The following is a 17,146-nucleotide window of genomic DNA, read 5'->3' as shown; positions in this document are numbered from 1 at the left end:
TGAGAAGAATTTTTGGAAAGCACATTCCAAAGAAATAGAGTTGCTTGGACCTTTTGTTTGCCAAGCATTAGAAGCCCACAGTTCAATCTAGAAGGCTAATGTCTGCTTTTCATTGATTGTATTTGACTTTGGTATTATGGCTTTAAACAGATTACATTCAGATCAAAAATCACTAATGCAATTAAAATCTGCCAGTAGGTTTCAACAATGGTACTTTCAGATGACCATTTTAGTCTTACCTTTTCTAATGAGCATCTTCTCATAGCAAAGACTCCTAAGGCCTATGGTTTCCAAGTAAACTCAATAATTCAAAGTTGTGGTATTGTAGTTTGATAGGCAATGTAGAGATGCACAAATCATTGAGAGAAAATGAACTAAAACTTGAAAGCTTCCTAGAGGTTGCTATACTTTTCTAAATATGGTGAGCTTATACAGATGGCTAAATAATTCTGTCTTGTTCAGGTTCATCGGGTTCATGGTAGTAATTGCATGTGAACCACTGAGCAGGGTGTAAATTAATCACTCAGATTAGAGCATAATAGTTGTCAGTAGTAAAAGGTAATTTATCATTTTCACATGTAGTTAACCTGGGATATGAGATGTTTCAAAGTTGCTTCAATTTTATTTTAAGGAGAGATAAATAGATAGGTAAGAGGGAGAGAGATCTGCTCAAACCTGTCAAGTTTCAAATTACTATGTCGATTATTTTTGAGAGCGTGTTTTTGCATATCTGACATGAATGCTGTTGCATCTTTTATTATGCCAATGTAATAAAAAAACAGACTGTCTTGTACCAGCTTCATTGAAGTCATGTAAAGTGAAAATTAATAGAGGATTGGTTTGAGCTCTCCTATTTTTAATCACATACATATTTTCGTGTGAAGTAGATCCATGTCTACTTATCTATCATTGAGTAACAAACCATCCCTAAACTTAGAGCTTAAAATAACCGTTTTGTTTTGCTCACAGTTTTATGGGTCAGGAATTCAGGAAGGACTTGGCTGGGTGGTTTGGATCTGACCCATCTGGTGTCAGCTGGGACTGCTGGAGACAGAGGATTCACTTCCAAGATCGCTTCTTCACTCACATGTGGAGAGCGTTGGTGCTGCTCATTTCTTTCTCTCTCTCCACGTGGCTTTCATCCTCTGGGATGTGTCCGTGGAGCTTGGGCTGCATGGTGGTCTCAGAGTAGTTGCACTCTTAGCTGCTTCCTAGCCCATGTGTTCCAAGAGATGAGGAGTGGAAGCTTCTAGCCTCTTAATTATGGCCTGGGCCCAGAAACTGGCACAGTGTCACTTCTGCTGTATCCTATTAGTTAAAGTATCACAGAACCCACCCAGAGTAAGGAGAAGGGGACATAGATTACATCTCATGATGGAAGGGTGTTAAAGAATTTGGGGTCTTCTTAATGTACCAAACTTTCAACTTTTTTCGGAATGATTTTGCTTGAGACCTTTTCCAGAGATCTGTAAATTTGGATTATGTGATACCTCATTTGATGAATGGTAGACACTTGTAAATATATCTTGAGGGCTGGCCCCATGGCTTAGCGGTTAAGTGCTCGTGCTCCGCTGCTGGCGGCCCGGGTTCGGATCCCGAGCGCACACCGACGTACCGCTTCTCTGGCCATGCTGAGGCCGTGTCCCACATACAGCAACTAGAAGGATGTGCAGCTATGACATACAACTATCTACTCAGGCTTTGGGGGGGGAAATAAATAAATAAAATCTTTAAAAAAATATATATATATATCTTGATACCCTTGTCAGATGCTGGTCTGTTTGAATGGATCCTTGTCTATTTGATGATTAATTTGGGCTGGGAGTAGCTGTGATTCCTTTTTCACATTAGGGACAAGCATACTAGTGTGGACTCATCTGGTTAGTTCAATTCTACATGTAGTTATCTGGCTTCAGTTAATAATTAGTCAAATAAAGCTGATGGCTTCATGTAGGAAAACCAAATGACATAATTGTTCATTAAAAAGCTTTAGATCGGATAGGTTTGCTTTGGACATCAGGTGAAAGACATTCAGGATACAAAAATAATCTACTTTTGTTTAAACCTTTTTTGCTAAGTCTCATTTCACTTCACTTATGTATTTATTTACCTTTCAAAGCTATGTCAAAGAAAAAAATCCACTAACTTTCAAGTCATCGTCATCCTACTACAACTTAACTGAGGTAGATATCATCCTTTAAATTTTTCATGAAGTACTAGGCAGACCTTAGTAGCCCAGGAGAATGTTTTGATGATAGTGGTTCTACTGAGTCTCACTTTTAGCTTTAATAGAAATGTACTCAAAATTACAACTGAAAGAGTGATGTTATAAGTACTCTTTACTGGGTTAGCAAGGGTAGCAATAGGTAGGAGGTAAGCTCTCCCTGCACAGAAAACTTTGTTGGATTGGGCTTTAAATCAACACGATTTAGAGCAACCATCCTTTTGCCTTGTGAGTGGGTCTTGTTCACGAGGGCCAATCATTCGAAGAGATTTACTGAAGTGGTGAAGTGGTAATTTGACAGCTAGAGCAGATTACACCAGAAACCTGCTCCCCCATAAAATTCCCATCAGGTTGTTTTTAATACAGCTGCAATTTCAAATTATCAGGTTTGGCTTTGAGAAGTTTATATCTTTGAGAAAGCAGGCCAGACCATGTATGAAATAATCACAAATACCTAGAAATAATCTTATTCTTCTGGGCTACCCCTGAAGAAAGGAATTGCTGTCAGAGATGATGTTATAAGCTGACTCTATGTTAGGAGTGCTTCTGACACACGCAAGCACACATACACAGACAAACACACTCACCTCTATTTCAGTATGCTAGGGAATGCTGTGATTGGTCAGCACAGAAGAGGCAGAAGTACAAATAAAGACATATCCACAAACCTGAGGGACCCCTGCCGACCCATGTCCAGATTTCATATGTCTGGACTGTGGAAATACTTTGGTCAGGAACACCAGGAGTTGCAGTTTAAAGCCACACCAGATAGCAAAACCCTCATTAGCATGAAAGTTTTTGTTGATTTGTTTGTTATTAATTCCAGCTCTGTTTAGGTAGCTTAAATAGGAGATCTGGTTCTGACTATATCTGATTTACCCATTTTATAAATCTAGACATTTCTGTGAGCAATTAACTTTAGCCAAAGGCATCTCTCGATATCTTTTGATAATCATATTATATTGATAGTCATGTGCATAGTACTTTACAAAAATCTTCCAATTTAACAAAAGTTTACTTAATACTTACGATTGCCATTCACTGAAGTATACACTTGAAATAAGAAGATCTGTAAGAAATAGCCTCTGTGAAGTGGTGCACAGGCTTGTAGGTGAGACACATGTGAACAAAATAATTATAATAGAAGGTGGTATATATATAATAGATATAAATATTGAGCATTGAACGTCATTGGGAAAAATTAGGTCTTTTGGGAGAAACTTACGTTATCATATACTCTTCTCTCACTAGATCACAAAGATAGCTTACAATATTGCTTATTATTCATGGTGCTTGGAAGTATGGGTTTATTAAAGTCTAATAGAATAGTCCAGAATCTTTTCTCTTAGTTTTCTTTTCTTTTTAAAATGTATGTTTTGCTGATTCTTTAGGATTTTTCTCAAAGAGGCAAATGGCTCAAAAATATTCTGGACATTAGGAAGAAGACAGCCCAGGATACAAACGTATGTGGAAATAATGAATAAAGTGGATTTTGCATATGTAGATAATAGACTGGCCTCCACCTGTTGCAAGGCAAAACAAGGCGTTATTTTTTTCCCCAAGTGTCTAATGCCTTCTTTCACTTGGATTTTTATGTAGCTCAGTAATCACATTTGATGAGCCCAATAATTGATTAAATCCAGCAAATGATTTCCTTAGTGGAGTCTGCCCATGTTCAGCCTTCATGAATCAGCATACTTAATGAGTCATCAACAGAACCGCCACCTTTGCTGTTAATAATAGATTGTCACGGGTTGGGGGTGGGAAGGTAAGTGGATATCACCCTTTGGGAAGGTTGCCTTAAAAGCAGTTGTATCGTTATGTTAGCAGGTGCATCTTCTGCTGAACTCTGCCCCTGTCTCATTCCTGGGACATACTAAGTCTCATCAGTGAATTCTGAAGCTCTTTTCAGCTTCAAATAGAATCAGTGGACTGTTTTCCTCTACCTTTGCAATGAGAAATGACAGCTAAATAACTTGTTGGGAAGGTTAAAGCGGTGATGGGATAAATCAAGGCACATATTTTTGCATGCTTGTGGATAACCAATCCTGCCTATCACTACTTACTTAGTAGTATTGATATTTAGAGCCTCAGGGTGATAACATCAGGGACAAGAGGATCTTCTAAGAAATAAAATCTTTAAAAAATATTTTCCTATATTTGTGATGACTAATAAATTCTCAAAGGAGTAAGAACACATGCATCAGCTATGAGAATATGTCCAGTTTACATTCCAAAATTCCCAACTGAATCAGGGCAACTTTACAGTGAATGGTGGCAGGTCAGGGTAGACCAGAAAGAGCAGCAGAGTGGTCTGGTTAGGGCACAAATCACAAGTGGACCTGAGCATTAGCCCACAAAGGATAATGCCCAAGGCAATTAACATGGGAAGGCCCCTACAAATACTGTAATTTCAGGTGAAACATAAAGGAGAAAGAACGATGATGGAGAGTCTACATAGATAGTTTGGTTAGAGTTCAGAGTATCAGACAACTGCCACTCACTTATTCCTTACTCACCCAGTCACCCTCCTACTATATCAGCAGGAGTCAGAGGAGCACAGGTGCAAGGATGTAGACCCAGAAAGACTGTGTAGCAGGAGTTAGGAGCTAGGTTTAGTGAGAGAGGGTGCTGAGATGTGTAAGTAGCTCAAGCACTAAGTTGGGGTAGTATATCTAGATGTTAGTAGGAGGAATGACCTTGGCATTGAGCTGTCATTTTCTGAGTCAAGAGAATCATCTAGACACAATTCAATCTTCTTTTCTCTTCCATCTTCACGTCTGATAATTACTACCATTCTCCCACTCACCCAGGATCCAAACTTTTGAGTACATCATATGTTCTTCTGTTGTATGTGTTTCTTCAACTTTAACTTTTTGTTCTCCCCCTTCACCCATGATAAATGGGTATCTTACAGGTTGTGGGCTTTTCCTTCTCCCTGTTTTCATTCCCGTGATTTTAGTCCAGTCTCATTACCCATCTCTTAGAGTATTGAAGCCTTCTAATCTTTCTCTTTACTCTGATTTCTTTGTCTTTTCCATTCTGCCCACCCGTGACTGGTTACTTTTTCCACAATGTTTCTGATTGTGCCATGTCTGCTTAAAAAATAACAATGGCAACAACAAACATCCATTGGCTTCTTTTTGACTAATAAAGGCCTATATTCTTGTCTAGGGTTTTTAAGGGTTTCTATATCTGTGTCTACCTCAGTGTTCCTGCCTTGTCTCTGTTACTTCTTTCCATTCACTCTGAGTTCCAGTTATGTTGAACTCCTCACTGACTGTCATATTTGTATTGTGTTTTCTATCACTCCTTCTTCATTTATAATCTTTCTAGTGTTGTGAATATTCTCATTTTTACCTGCTGAAATCCCATATTTACTTCAAAGATCCAGTTCAAATGCCACTTCTTTCCATGGAACCTTCTTAGATCTTTCCACCTAAAGGAGATCTTGCTCTCCCAGTTACTGCTACTCTAATTCCATGTATAATACTTAGCTGGGTGTGTGTCATTCTTCTTGGCATCATTGTGATTTTATTGAGTAGGGAATATGTTCTCCAAAAGTATGGTGCCTTGGACATAATTATTAAATGTAGGTTGAATTTATGAGTGAAGCAGATTGGGATCCTCCATAATTTTTATACCATGGGTCAGAAATAGAGTTAGAATTACCAGGTGGAACTGTGAGTAAATAAGCTTAGATTGATAAATGACTCATACTTGCAAATGTCTTTGCAGATCACCACATACTCCCACATTCAGGCTCTATTTGGCCCTCACACTGGGCAGGGTGGGGGCCTATGAGGTCAGCAAGCCAGATGGTATGCATGGGCAAGAACCAGAAAGTACGTAATTGCTTGGATCATTGACTCTGCTTTTCTTTTCTATTTAAATTCTTTCAAAATGGAACGCTAGCTTTGGGTGGAAACTCTGAGAGTATTTTTGCTCTCCATCAATGCTTCAATCTCTATCTTTCCTACATTCAAAACATTAATCCCGTAGATGTTCAGTGTAGTGTCAAATATATTTGTTTGAGGTACATTATTCTGAATATTTGATAACTGCATGGTGTGCATCTTGCTGTTCTGTGGTGTTTTACCAAAATAGTTTTGAGAATCATTTTCTTAGATTGCCTAATAAGGCCTAACTAAGTACCTCTTTAAGACTTTAGCAGCACTCATGCTGGGCATATCACTGTGCTTCAAAAGTTAAGCCCAGACTTAAGTTGCCTGAGTAGGCAAGTCTCTAAATCCCTTCTAATCTCTGTGGCTCTTAATACTAAAGAGGCAGAATTGACTTGATTGATTTGATCATTGGTGAGAGCTTCCAAATTTGGGCCAAGTCCAACTCCCAACAGCAGCAGCTTAAGAGGCAGCTTTTGGAGTCCTTAGAGGCGCTGGGTCCAGCAGTGTAGATTAGAGTTTCTTCACCTTGGCACCATTGATGGTTTCATTGTGGGGGCTGTCCTGTGCATCGTAGGATGTTTACTAACATTCCTGGCCTCTACTCACTAGATGCCAGCGGCAACCCCCCTTCCCCTAGTTGTGATGACCAAAAATGTCCCCTGGAGGGTAAAATTGCTTCTGTTTGAGAACCATCAGTATAGGTGAAAGGTTAAGAATCAGATGTGGATTCCTTCACTAAGTTAGCTGTGCCAAATTACTCCTCTGTGGTCTCAGTGTCCTCATCTGTAAAGAGATAAGGTTGAACATAAGGATTTCTCTGTTTTTTTTTTTTTTTCCACTCAAAAATGATAGTCTCTGATTCTAATTACTGAGGCCCTCCCACAAGAAAGCCCAGACCATAAAGCAACATTTGTTGTGATGGCAAGCACTCTGTGTCCTCTGACTGAATCACCAGTGAGGACTGAATCATTGTTGATTAGCACGCAGGTCCCCGGGCAGGTAACACAGTCTGGCCGCATAGTGACGGTTCTTTGGCCACTAGCCAGATCACTCTTGGTTTAGATACTTCTAATTTCACCAAAATAACGTGAACTAATCATGAGAAGGACATTAAAAGGACAAGGGCCAAAACACAAACTTTGGCAAAAACGTAGGTATGTCTAAAGGGCACCCTGCTGATTAAATTTATTGTGTGTCCACCGTGTGCCGGGTGCTTCATGTGCATTATCTCGTTTAGTCTTCACCGTGATCGTGTTTTACAGATGAGGGACTCAGGGAAAATAAGTAAGTTGACTGAGGTCACAAAGCAGAGAAGTGGTTGGGCGAGGGTTTAAAGGCAGGTCTTTGAGATGCTAGAAGCTTCTTGAGTTCTTTCCGTCTCAGTGGTTTCATAATTTTTTACAGCTGTGGAACCTACACCCCCCCCCCCCCACAAATGAAGCAGCTTAAAGCTGCATAAAATCAAAGGGTCAGAAAGATACGCCTTTTAGAGTTCATTTCTCCATTCTGCCAGTTGCTCTTTTCTCATCAGGACATTTTACGTTTGAAAATTTTCGTATTTGGCCTCAGATCAAATGTTGAAGCTCTCAGTAAAGTTTAATGAAGACTTAAAAAAAAACAAAACTGCAAGTTATATTTAAATAATGTGATTGAAGGGGGAAAAATCCTTCACCTCCACCACTAGGTTTTTTTTTTTTCAAAATCTTCTATTTTAGTACTTAGCTTAAAGTGCTTTGAAGCGATGTAATCAGTCTTACATGAATACATAACTTTTATGCATAAAAAGTAAATAACAAAAATAGAATCAGATAAAAGAAAACTTGTTCTGTATTTTTCTATCCTCTGATTTTGTAGATAGTACCTTTTCAAAGTTCATGAGGTCACTGCCTGAATTTTTCCCTTTGCCTCTCCACAAGTGGAATCACACTCAGCCCTGGATTGTGTCTTCTCGTAATTTTGGGATGTCAAGGAGAGGGGACCTGAATGAAAATTTCTAAGCCGAGAACATGCATTGAAAGAGGCATGTCTGTAGTCTCTGCTCATCCACTAAATGAGAAGGGCGTAGGATTGGGTCAAGAACAGGGGTTTGGAGTCACCCATACGTAGACTGAAATCTGAGTCCTGGCACGAATCCTGTGTAATGCTTGAGTGGGTTCCCTTACTTACCGGAACCTCAGTTTCCTCTTGGTCAAATGGAAATTATACTTGCTTCCTGGGGTTCTTGGGAGCCCAGAGGAAATAGTATATGTGAAGCACATGGAAAGTGCGTGGTCACTGAGGGCTTGGGAGATCTTTCAGAGAGAAACCAGAATTCAATGGCCACTGTGCAAAGGGCTTGGACTTTGAGACGGTGCAGGGTAGAAGTCTTGGGCCATCTAAGGGAACTGGTAGGAAGCAGATAGGCCCTGCTCTATAGGGACTCCATGTCTTATTTACTGAAGGGTGGAATCAACCTTAACAAGTGATTAGTGACTGTCTTCTGGTGTATGTAACACAACGGAAAGAAGATTGGGGTAGGTGGGGCAGGGAAGCTACCTATGCAAGGGCAATAACCACTGGGATGTGGGCCTTAACTAAGAAGCAGAAGTTTGGGGGCCGGCCCCGTGGCTTAGTGGTTAAGTGCTCCTGCTCTGCTACTGGTGGCCCGGGTTCGGATCCCGGGCGCGCACCGATGCACAGCTTCTCCGGCCATGCTGAGGCGGCGTCCCACATACAGCAACTAGAAGGATGTGCAACTATGACATAAAACTATCTACTGGGGCTTTGGGGAAAAAAAAGGAGGAGGATTGGCCATAGATGTTAGCTCAGGGCCGGTCTTCCTCAGCAAAAAGAGGAGGATTAGCATGGATGTTAGCTCAGGGCTGATCTTCCTCACACACACACAAAAAAAAAAGCAGCAGAAGTTTGGAAGGGCCCAGTCGGGTGTGGTCATGGAAGGTCTTTCCACAGGAAGGCACTCATAGTTCATCTCCATTTTTAGTTTCCTATTTTGAGGGAAAATTTATGTTCTTTAACCTGTCACAGAGTGAATAGCACTATATTTTATTGGTTGATAGCATGCATTCTAGAATCAGAATGCCTGGCTTCTAATCCCTGTTCTACTATTTCCTAAGTGTACGACCTTTAGTAAATTAATTTCTCTAAGCCAGTGGTTCTCAAGTGGAGGCAGTTTTGCCCCTAGAGGACATTTGGCAGTGTCTGGAGACATTTTTGGTTGTCACATCTGGGAGTGGGGTATACTACTGGCATCTAGTAAATAGAGGCTAAGGATGCTGCGAAACATCCTACGAGGCACAGAACATCGTCACCATTATGAAATTATCTGGTCCAAACTGTCAATAGTGTCGAGGCTGAGAAAGCTTGCTCTGAGCCTCACTTTCTTCATCTGTGCAAAAGGGAATAATAATAGTACTTACCTCATAGGATTGTTGTAAACGTTAAATGAAATAAAGATTGAAAGCATTAAGTGCACTTCATGGCTTTTAGTAAGTGTAAAAAGTATTTTAGCTTTTATTATTAATGTTACTATTTTGACCTATGATTCATTGTTTATGTAGTAGATTTATGAATTGTTTCATAGTTTACGTAGCTGACATACAAGATTTTATAGGTGTATTAGATGCATTTAAATTTTATAAGGAAAAAATTTTAAAGTATTTTAATTCATGCATTGAAAGAGATTTTGAAGTCGTCTTGAAGGGATAATATTGTTTGGTTTATGTAAATACAGTATACTCTATACCGAAACAAATCAGAAATCGTAAGTTCTACATGCTGTTGTAGTCTATTAGCCCTGAAAAAGCATAAAATCACAGGTCTTAGAAGAAATGCGTTGATATTTGTGCATATTGTTACATAGGAGGCAATAAAGCAAAACAAATTTACTGGGAAATGAAGTCCCATCCCTTACATGTAGGGCGTGCAGAAAGTAAATTATCGTAATAATTTTAGCGAAAACTAGTAGCTACAAGGCAAGCCCCAATATAAATTGGAATGGATTCCTACTTAATACATCAGGCAACAAAGATATTCCTTGAAAGTGATACAAGTCCAGTAACCAGTACAGTGCCTCTGAAAGCATGGCTCTGTCTGGTGTCACGGGGCAAGCTGCTCTCTGCTGTGAGTTTGTGAATTGCAGTGCTCTGCCACTAGAGGATAGGGTTGTCCTGGCTGTCTTGTTGCCCTCTGGTATAAATACAAATGGAGAACTTGTGGGTTGACTTGTCTACAATCAGTTCCTTAGTCTTCAAGATTTTTTTTTATCATTTAGATCATACTCGAGCTTCTTAGCATTAGCACAGCAATTAAATAGCTTAAGAAAAGAACCTGATGTGTGCAATATGGATGGTGAGATGTGTATCATCCTCTGCTGTTATGCCAAGTTTGTAATTCCAAAAAGTTTTGCCATGATTTTGTGATAATTTTACTAATTCTAGTGTACTATGTTGTTAGTACTAGTAATACATTTACTAGTCACCACAGCTTACTCATAACCCATCATCAGGAGAGAAAGATAGAAAATTAACCCTTTAGTAATACAAACAGTACCTGTTTGATGGGTAAACAGCAGCCTCATTCCTTCAGAAGATATAGTGATCCCCTCTGGGAATGAAGGTACTTAATAATAACAATAACAATGATGGTGCTGATGATGACGGTGATGATGGCAGTGATGGTGGTGGCCCATGAGCACAGCTATTCATGAAGACTGTGGTTTATGCTTATTAGATCACACTAACTTCATATTTTCACCTGTTTTCTTTATATCTGCTTTTTCTCTTGCTGATTTCTCTGTATTGAGAAATGTATTCGGGAGTATGATTTGGAGATTTGACAGAAGAGGTTCTGATGAAGCCATTGTAAAGCTTAAATTGCTTCCCATTTAGCATCGTGATTTTGAATAGAAAGAAAATTTCCTTAGATTAGTCTCTTGTGTGGAAAATGAACCGTGTTTAACGGGTACTTTTGGCCTCTAGATTGGTGGGGTGATTTGATATCAGTGACCTACTTCTGCCGTTGGTTTGTGTGGGACATTGTAGGGGCATAATTATAGTAGAAGTCTATAAACAAGGCAATATAGCATTGGCTCTCAGAGCATGGGTTTTGGGGTCCGAGAGACCTAAATTGAAATCCCATTTCCGCCTCTCCTTAACTTTGTGATTTTTCAGCCGGTTAAACATACATATTCTCAGAGGATGGGTTACTAATAGTACCTAACTCGTAAGGTTGTTGAGAAGGGTTAAATGAGACAGTGTATGTATGATATGTGGCCTAGTTCTAGGTATATAGTAAATGCTTAATACATATTGGCCATTAATATAAAGCCCTCCCTCCCAATAAAAATTAATGGCCACAGAATGCCATTCTTCATCATAATTAAGAGCGAGACCTTTCAGACTCTCTGCAAAACAGTCTCCCTCAAGGACTTATTCTGCTTGCACAGGAGATTAATTCTTCAGGATCTCATTTGTCAGGGGAGCAGTTGGAATGGTGCCAGCAAATTATGGTCAGGGGTGGGAGAAGCTGCCGACTGGTACTTCAGGCTGATCCACAGAGCTGTGAAGACAAAGTACAGGTCTGCAGATAGAGCCTAAAAGAAGGAATCCAACTGTGTTAGCCAAAGAGTCTAGGTGTCATTGGTTCACCGCTGCTCTCTTGGTACCTGTATTCATCTCTAAGAGGTCCTGCAATGCACAGGTCAGTGGGCAGGGACCTAATATACCACCAGAGATTTTAAAAAGGGGGAGGTCAAATTTGCAAAATGAAAGCCAGTCCATATGGTTTGCATTAACAATACTACCAAGAGGTTGAACAAAGAGCCAATTAAAAGTATTTGGTTTTAAAAATGAGTTCTACCACAAGTATTGAGTAAAATAAAGTTAAACACATTTTATTTATGGATGTAGATTTTGACTTGTCTGACTCCACTCCCAGACTCTTCATTTCAGTACATGTTTACTGAGTATCGACAGTTGATGGTCAAGCCCTGTGAGACATTAAAAAAAAGAGCAAGGTGTAGCTTCTACCCTCAAGGAGCTAATGGCATAATGGGAGAGAGATAGGGACCCAGGCAAGTTATTTCAATACAAGTTCTTTGATAGAGGTGCAGAGGCATAGAAGAGGGGCATTCTTCTTAGTTTAGGAATTCATAAAAGGCTTGCTGGAGATGACACCTGAGCTGAGATTTACAGAAGAATAAGAAAAAATAGCCATATATGGAAAAGTGGTATGGGTATTTATTTAGAGGAAATAACATGAACAGATAGTTGATTTTTATCACCCCTTTTGTTACCTGAGTCCCAGTACCTGCTCTGGTTTGAGTGAGGTTTGGTGTGCAAAGGTAGGGCAGGCTCACTGTGTTCTGGGTATCCTTGAAGGTGAGCTGCAAGCCTTAGCTGCCACACAGAGAAGTAGATAATCACTACTCTAAGGGCGGCAAACAAAGGAAAGAGGACAATTGATAAAGACTTTTCTCTACTTGAGAGCATGTGATGTGGCCACCTGGACACTGTGGACCACTTGTTTGTCAGAACAGCTCATCCCAAAGAAACCAAGAATCACTTCAAAATAAGAATCAGAAGGCAGATAAAAAGAATTTCCTACACCTCCTGTAGGGGAGTAGAGATTAAAAGTAATGGTGAGAAGTATTCCCTCCTCCTCTATTTTCTCAAAGAGTTTTTGTAAGGCTGATATTATTTCTTATATGTTTGATAGAATTCATCCATGAAGCCATCTGGGCCTGTGTTTCTTGTGGGAGGATGTTATTCAAAGAGTTCTCAAATGATATCAGAATCACTAGGAAGGTCTGTTAAAATAGAACTTGCTGAGACTCCATCCCCCAAATTCTGATTCTGTAGGTCTGGGGGGGGCCCGAGGATGTGCATTTTGAAAAGTTCTCAGGTGTCATTGATGCTGCTGGTCTGGGGAACCATACTTGGACAACCACTGCCTTAATAGGTATAGGGCCATTCTGATTTTCTGTTTCTTCTTGTGTCATTCTTGGTAAGCTGTGTTTGCCAAGAAATTTGTTTATTTCATCTATGTTGTGATATTCATTGGTATAATGTTACTTACCATCTTTTTAATGTCTGCAAAATCTACAGTGATGTATCTGTTCTTTCATTCCTGATATTGGTAATTTGTGCTTTCTCTCATTATTTCTTTTTTTTTTTTGTGAGGAAGATCAGCCCTGAGCTAACATCTGTCAATCCTCCTCTTTTTGCTGAGAAAGATTGGCCCTGGGCTAACATCTGTGCCCATGTTCCTCCACTTTATATGGGACACCACCACAGCATGGCTTGACAAACGGTGCGTCGGTGCACCCCTTGGGCTGCCGCAGCAGAGCGCATGCACTTAACTGCTACACCGCCAGGCTGGCCCTCTCATTATTTCTTGATCAGTCTTGCTACTTATTTATTACTTTTATTAATATATATATTTTTTTTTAGGTGAGGAAGATCAGCCCTGAGCTAACGTCCATTGCCAATCCTCCTCTTTTTGCTGAGGAAGATTGTCCCTGGCTAACATCCGTGCCCATCTTACTCTACTTTATATTTGGGACTCCTGCCACAGCATGGCTTGATAAGCGGTGCGTAGGTCCGTGCCTGGGATCCGAACCCGCGAACCCTGGGCCGCCAAAGTGGAGTGCACGAACTTAACAACTACACCACTGGGCTGGCACTAACTTTTTTCTTTGTTAACTTTTTCTGTTGTCTGTTTTATATTTCATTGCTTTCTGCACTTATCTTTATTATTTCCTTTCTTCTGCTTACTTTGGGTTTAATTTTCTAACTTCTTAAGATGAAACTTGGAGCATTTATTTTAAACCTTCCCTCTCTTCTAATGTAAGCATCTAAGCAATACAGTTCCCTCTAAGCACTGTTCCTCCCCGTCCCTCCCTAGTGCCTGCTTGATACCCCTAATGTTGCATTTGTCACACTTGACTCTTGTTTGTTTGTCTCCCCAACCATCCTATAGGCAACTTCACAGAAAAGACTGTTTTACTCATTTTTATTTCCCAGGTAAACCCATAGGATATGTATTTTGGAGCAGATGGATGAGTGAATGTGGCTGACCTGGTGGCTTAGGTGCCTCCTCCTTTGTCGTTGTGTCTTGTGTATGTGGTTCTCAGACAAAGGAACACCGTTTACAGGAGGAAAAGTCATTTCTGAAGCAAACTATGTGGGAGTGGGGAAGTCCTTGTTTTGAAAAACTGTTATAGTAGGTGGCAGTGAGGCCGGCCTGGCGCTCAGAGAACATTATTCCACTGCCCAAGTTGGTTGAATTTTCTCCGAGCTGCCCTCTCTCTAGTGTTTCCTTTGGAGGCCAGTCTGCCCTCCATGCTCATTACCAAATGGGGTCAAGATGAAATTTCTCTGCCTTCAAGTCGGATTTCACAATTGACCAGGTGCATTATGGCTGAAACAAGGGGTTGCTTTTCCCTTTTCCTCAGCAGCAGCTGGCGTCTGCTGCTGTCAGAAGCAAGAACTGCCCTCTGCTATTGTACTCCATATACTAGAACAGCTCCGGATTCATCCTGTTGGAATTTTGAACTCCTGGATATTCAGAGAAAAAATACTCTCAAATGCATGGATTTTCTGGTTTTTGACAACTCATTTAAAGGGAGAAGAATTATAGTGTTCATTCCTTCAGGGAAAATGGGAACTTCCCTGGGGGCTTTAGTTTGGGGGCCCAGCATTATATAAATCATTTATGGTAAACATTTATAACAAAATATCATTTCTTTATTCTCATACTTTTAAATCTATACCAGTGGTATAACCATGGTCCCTCCAGGACCAGTTCAGTTGACCCCATCTCTTATCAACAAAGTGATTAAGGATTGTCTTTCAGAAAATTGCAAAGTCACGTAGCTAGGCAGGTGCAAAAGAAGGAATCGTGACCTAAAATGACTGAGGAGCCAAAGATCCTTCTTCTTATGGAACCCAAGGACCGGGACACGACCAGAACTTGAAAGTTGGACTTTTATTGAAAGCGAGGGGTCCCTCATTCAGGAAGATCCAGTGTTAAAATTCCTTCCCCACTTCATCAAAAATGTTTAGAACCCCATCATAAAAGTTTAGAACCTCATTATAAATGTTTAGACCCCTGTCATAAATGTTTAGAACCTTACCATAAATGCTTGAAGCCCACCAATCAAAACCTGTCCCACCAGTGTTTCCATGTGCCAGCCTGTTCTCCCTAACCTCTTAAATTTTTCCTCAAATCCTGAACTGGGGAGACAGATCTGAGGGCACACGCCCCTGCAGATCAATCTCCCAGAATAAAGCTGATCTCTCTTTCCAAAGGCTGATGCCATAATTAATTGGCTTGTTTATATGCATTGGGCAAGTGAACCCCAATTTTGAGTGCTATGGATCTCAAAATAAACAAACAAACAAAGCTATGCTGAGGAGAAATTAAGCTTTGCTTTGAAATAATAATGACTATGGTGGTAAAAGTAATAATAACCATAATAATACATGATAATACATGGTAGTCATAATGTTCCTGGCACTGGGCTAAGTGCTTTCTACATTTATCTCATTTAATTTTTACTACATCCTCTGAGGTAGGTGCTGTTATTGTCCCTGTTTTATTAGTGAGAAAACTGGGTCTTAGAGAATATGAGTGACTTTCTGAAGGTCAGAAAAGAGTAGGGCTTGGTTTCAGTTGAGGCCAGTTTGGCTCTTGACCCTGAGTTCTTCACTCCTATGCTATCTTGCCCCTCTGACTTTGGGGATATTGGGAGATGGTGGTAGAGTGGGGTTATGACTTGATGTTTGCATTAAATTCATCATCAGTGCTGGTCACAGTCATTCTGTGCAGATGATTTGAACATTGCTTATCCTCTGTTTAGTTTTCCTGTGCATTTGAAACTGAGCATGACTGGGGGCTACCATGAACATACCTGGGGGAGAAAAGGAAAATAGTCTTTGTAGAGAACGAGGGCCTTAGTGAAAACTGTGCCAGGGAAAAGGATCTCCAATTGCTCAGCCTCTCCTTTCCCTGCTAAGGGGAGTCCACCTGCCAGATTGGCATCTCTGTGGGAGGCACAAATCTATGCTGGTACAAATCAGCTTTTCTTCCTTTTTGTGAGATTGATGATGAGATGCAGCTTCTGATAGAGCCATAATTGGGGAGGGGAAGGGAAGAAGGGGAGGGGTCTGTCTAGAAGCTCCAGTGCCATCTGTTAGGCCACAAGAGGACTGGATTTCTTCCTCTTCCAAAGGCTTTTAGAAGCTCATGGAGGAAACCGGTTTTTCCAGTTCTCTTTGCATGAATTCTCCTCCCTTCTCTTTCCCACGTGGGCTGATGTCCAGGTGCTGTAAGGCAGTAAGTGGCTTTCCTGCTTACTGTCACCCACAGTAAGAAACACATTTTACATCGTGACTCAGCGTGTGTTCACACTCACACACACATATTCAATCACAGTCTCACAGCTGAAATAAAAGCTTTATCTTACCACCAGTGATTGTCTATTTCATATTCTATTCTATTTCATTAACATAAAAAATGTTGGTTGTGACCCAGTAAACTGATTTTATTATCCACTGATGGGTAGCAACCCATACTTTGAAAATTATTGATGGTGATCAGTGGGAGCTGAGTATAAGAGCATGAACTGTATCCTTTTGTGGATATATTTGAATGTCCAGGTCCAACCTAAATGCATTAGTAAATCCAGGTGCCATATTTTTTTTATAGGGCTACCTAAATATCCTTCCAGGAGTCTTTGGGTTTTCCTCTAATCTGAATTAGAAGCAAGTCGTTTGAACACCCTCTCAGGTCTGTGGGTCAAGCCAAAGGAAGCCCACATAAAAGAGAATCTGGTAGAGTTTCACGGTGAAGGCCCAGGGCCCTTGACCTTTGTCTGCCTGCATGGTGCAAGGTGACAGCACAAAGTAACCGGAGCTGACTGTGTCATGGGAATCACCTCTTGCTCTAATAAGCCCTAGAGAATCTGCATTCTCTGGGACTTCGTAGTAGATAACAGCAATAATGGAAAGCAGGTTTT

General features: G+C 40.5%; 1 protein-coding gene across 6 annotated transcripts in view; it reads left to right on the top strand.

Annotated features, from left to right (window-relative positions):
* The window catches only part of PDE1C (phosphodiesterase 1C), a 515,800-nt gene that overhangs the window by 223,789 nt on the left and 274,865 nt on the right, over nucleotides 1-17,146 (top strand). The window lies entirely within an intron of this gene.

Source organism: Diceros bicornis, chromosome 3 (assembly GCF_020826845.1).
Source record: "Diceros bicornis minor isolate mBicDic1 chromosome 3, mDicBic1.mat.cur, whole genome shotgun sequence".
NCBI classification, from domain to species: Eukaryota; Metazoa; Chordata; class Mammalia; order Perissodactyla; family Rhinocerotidae; genus Diceros; species Diceros bicornis.
This window is presented reverse-complemented; position numbering and strand designations above follow the sequence as displayed.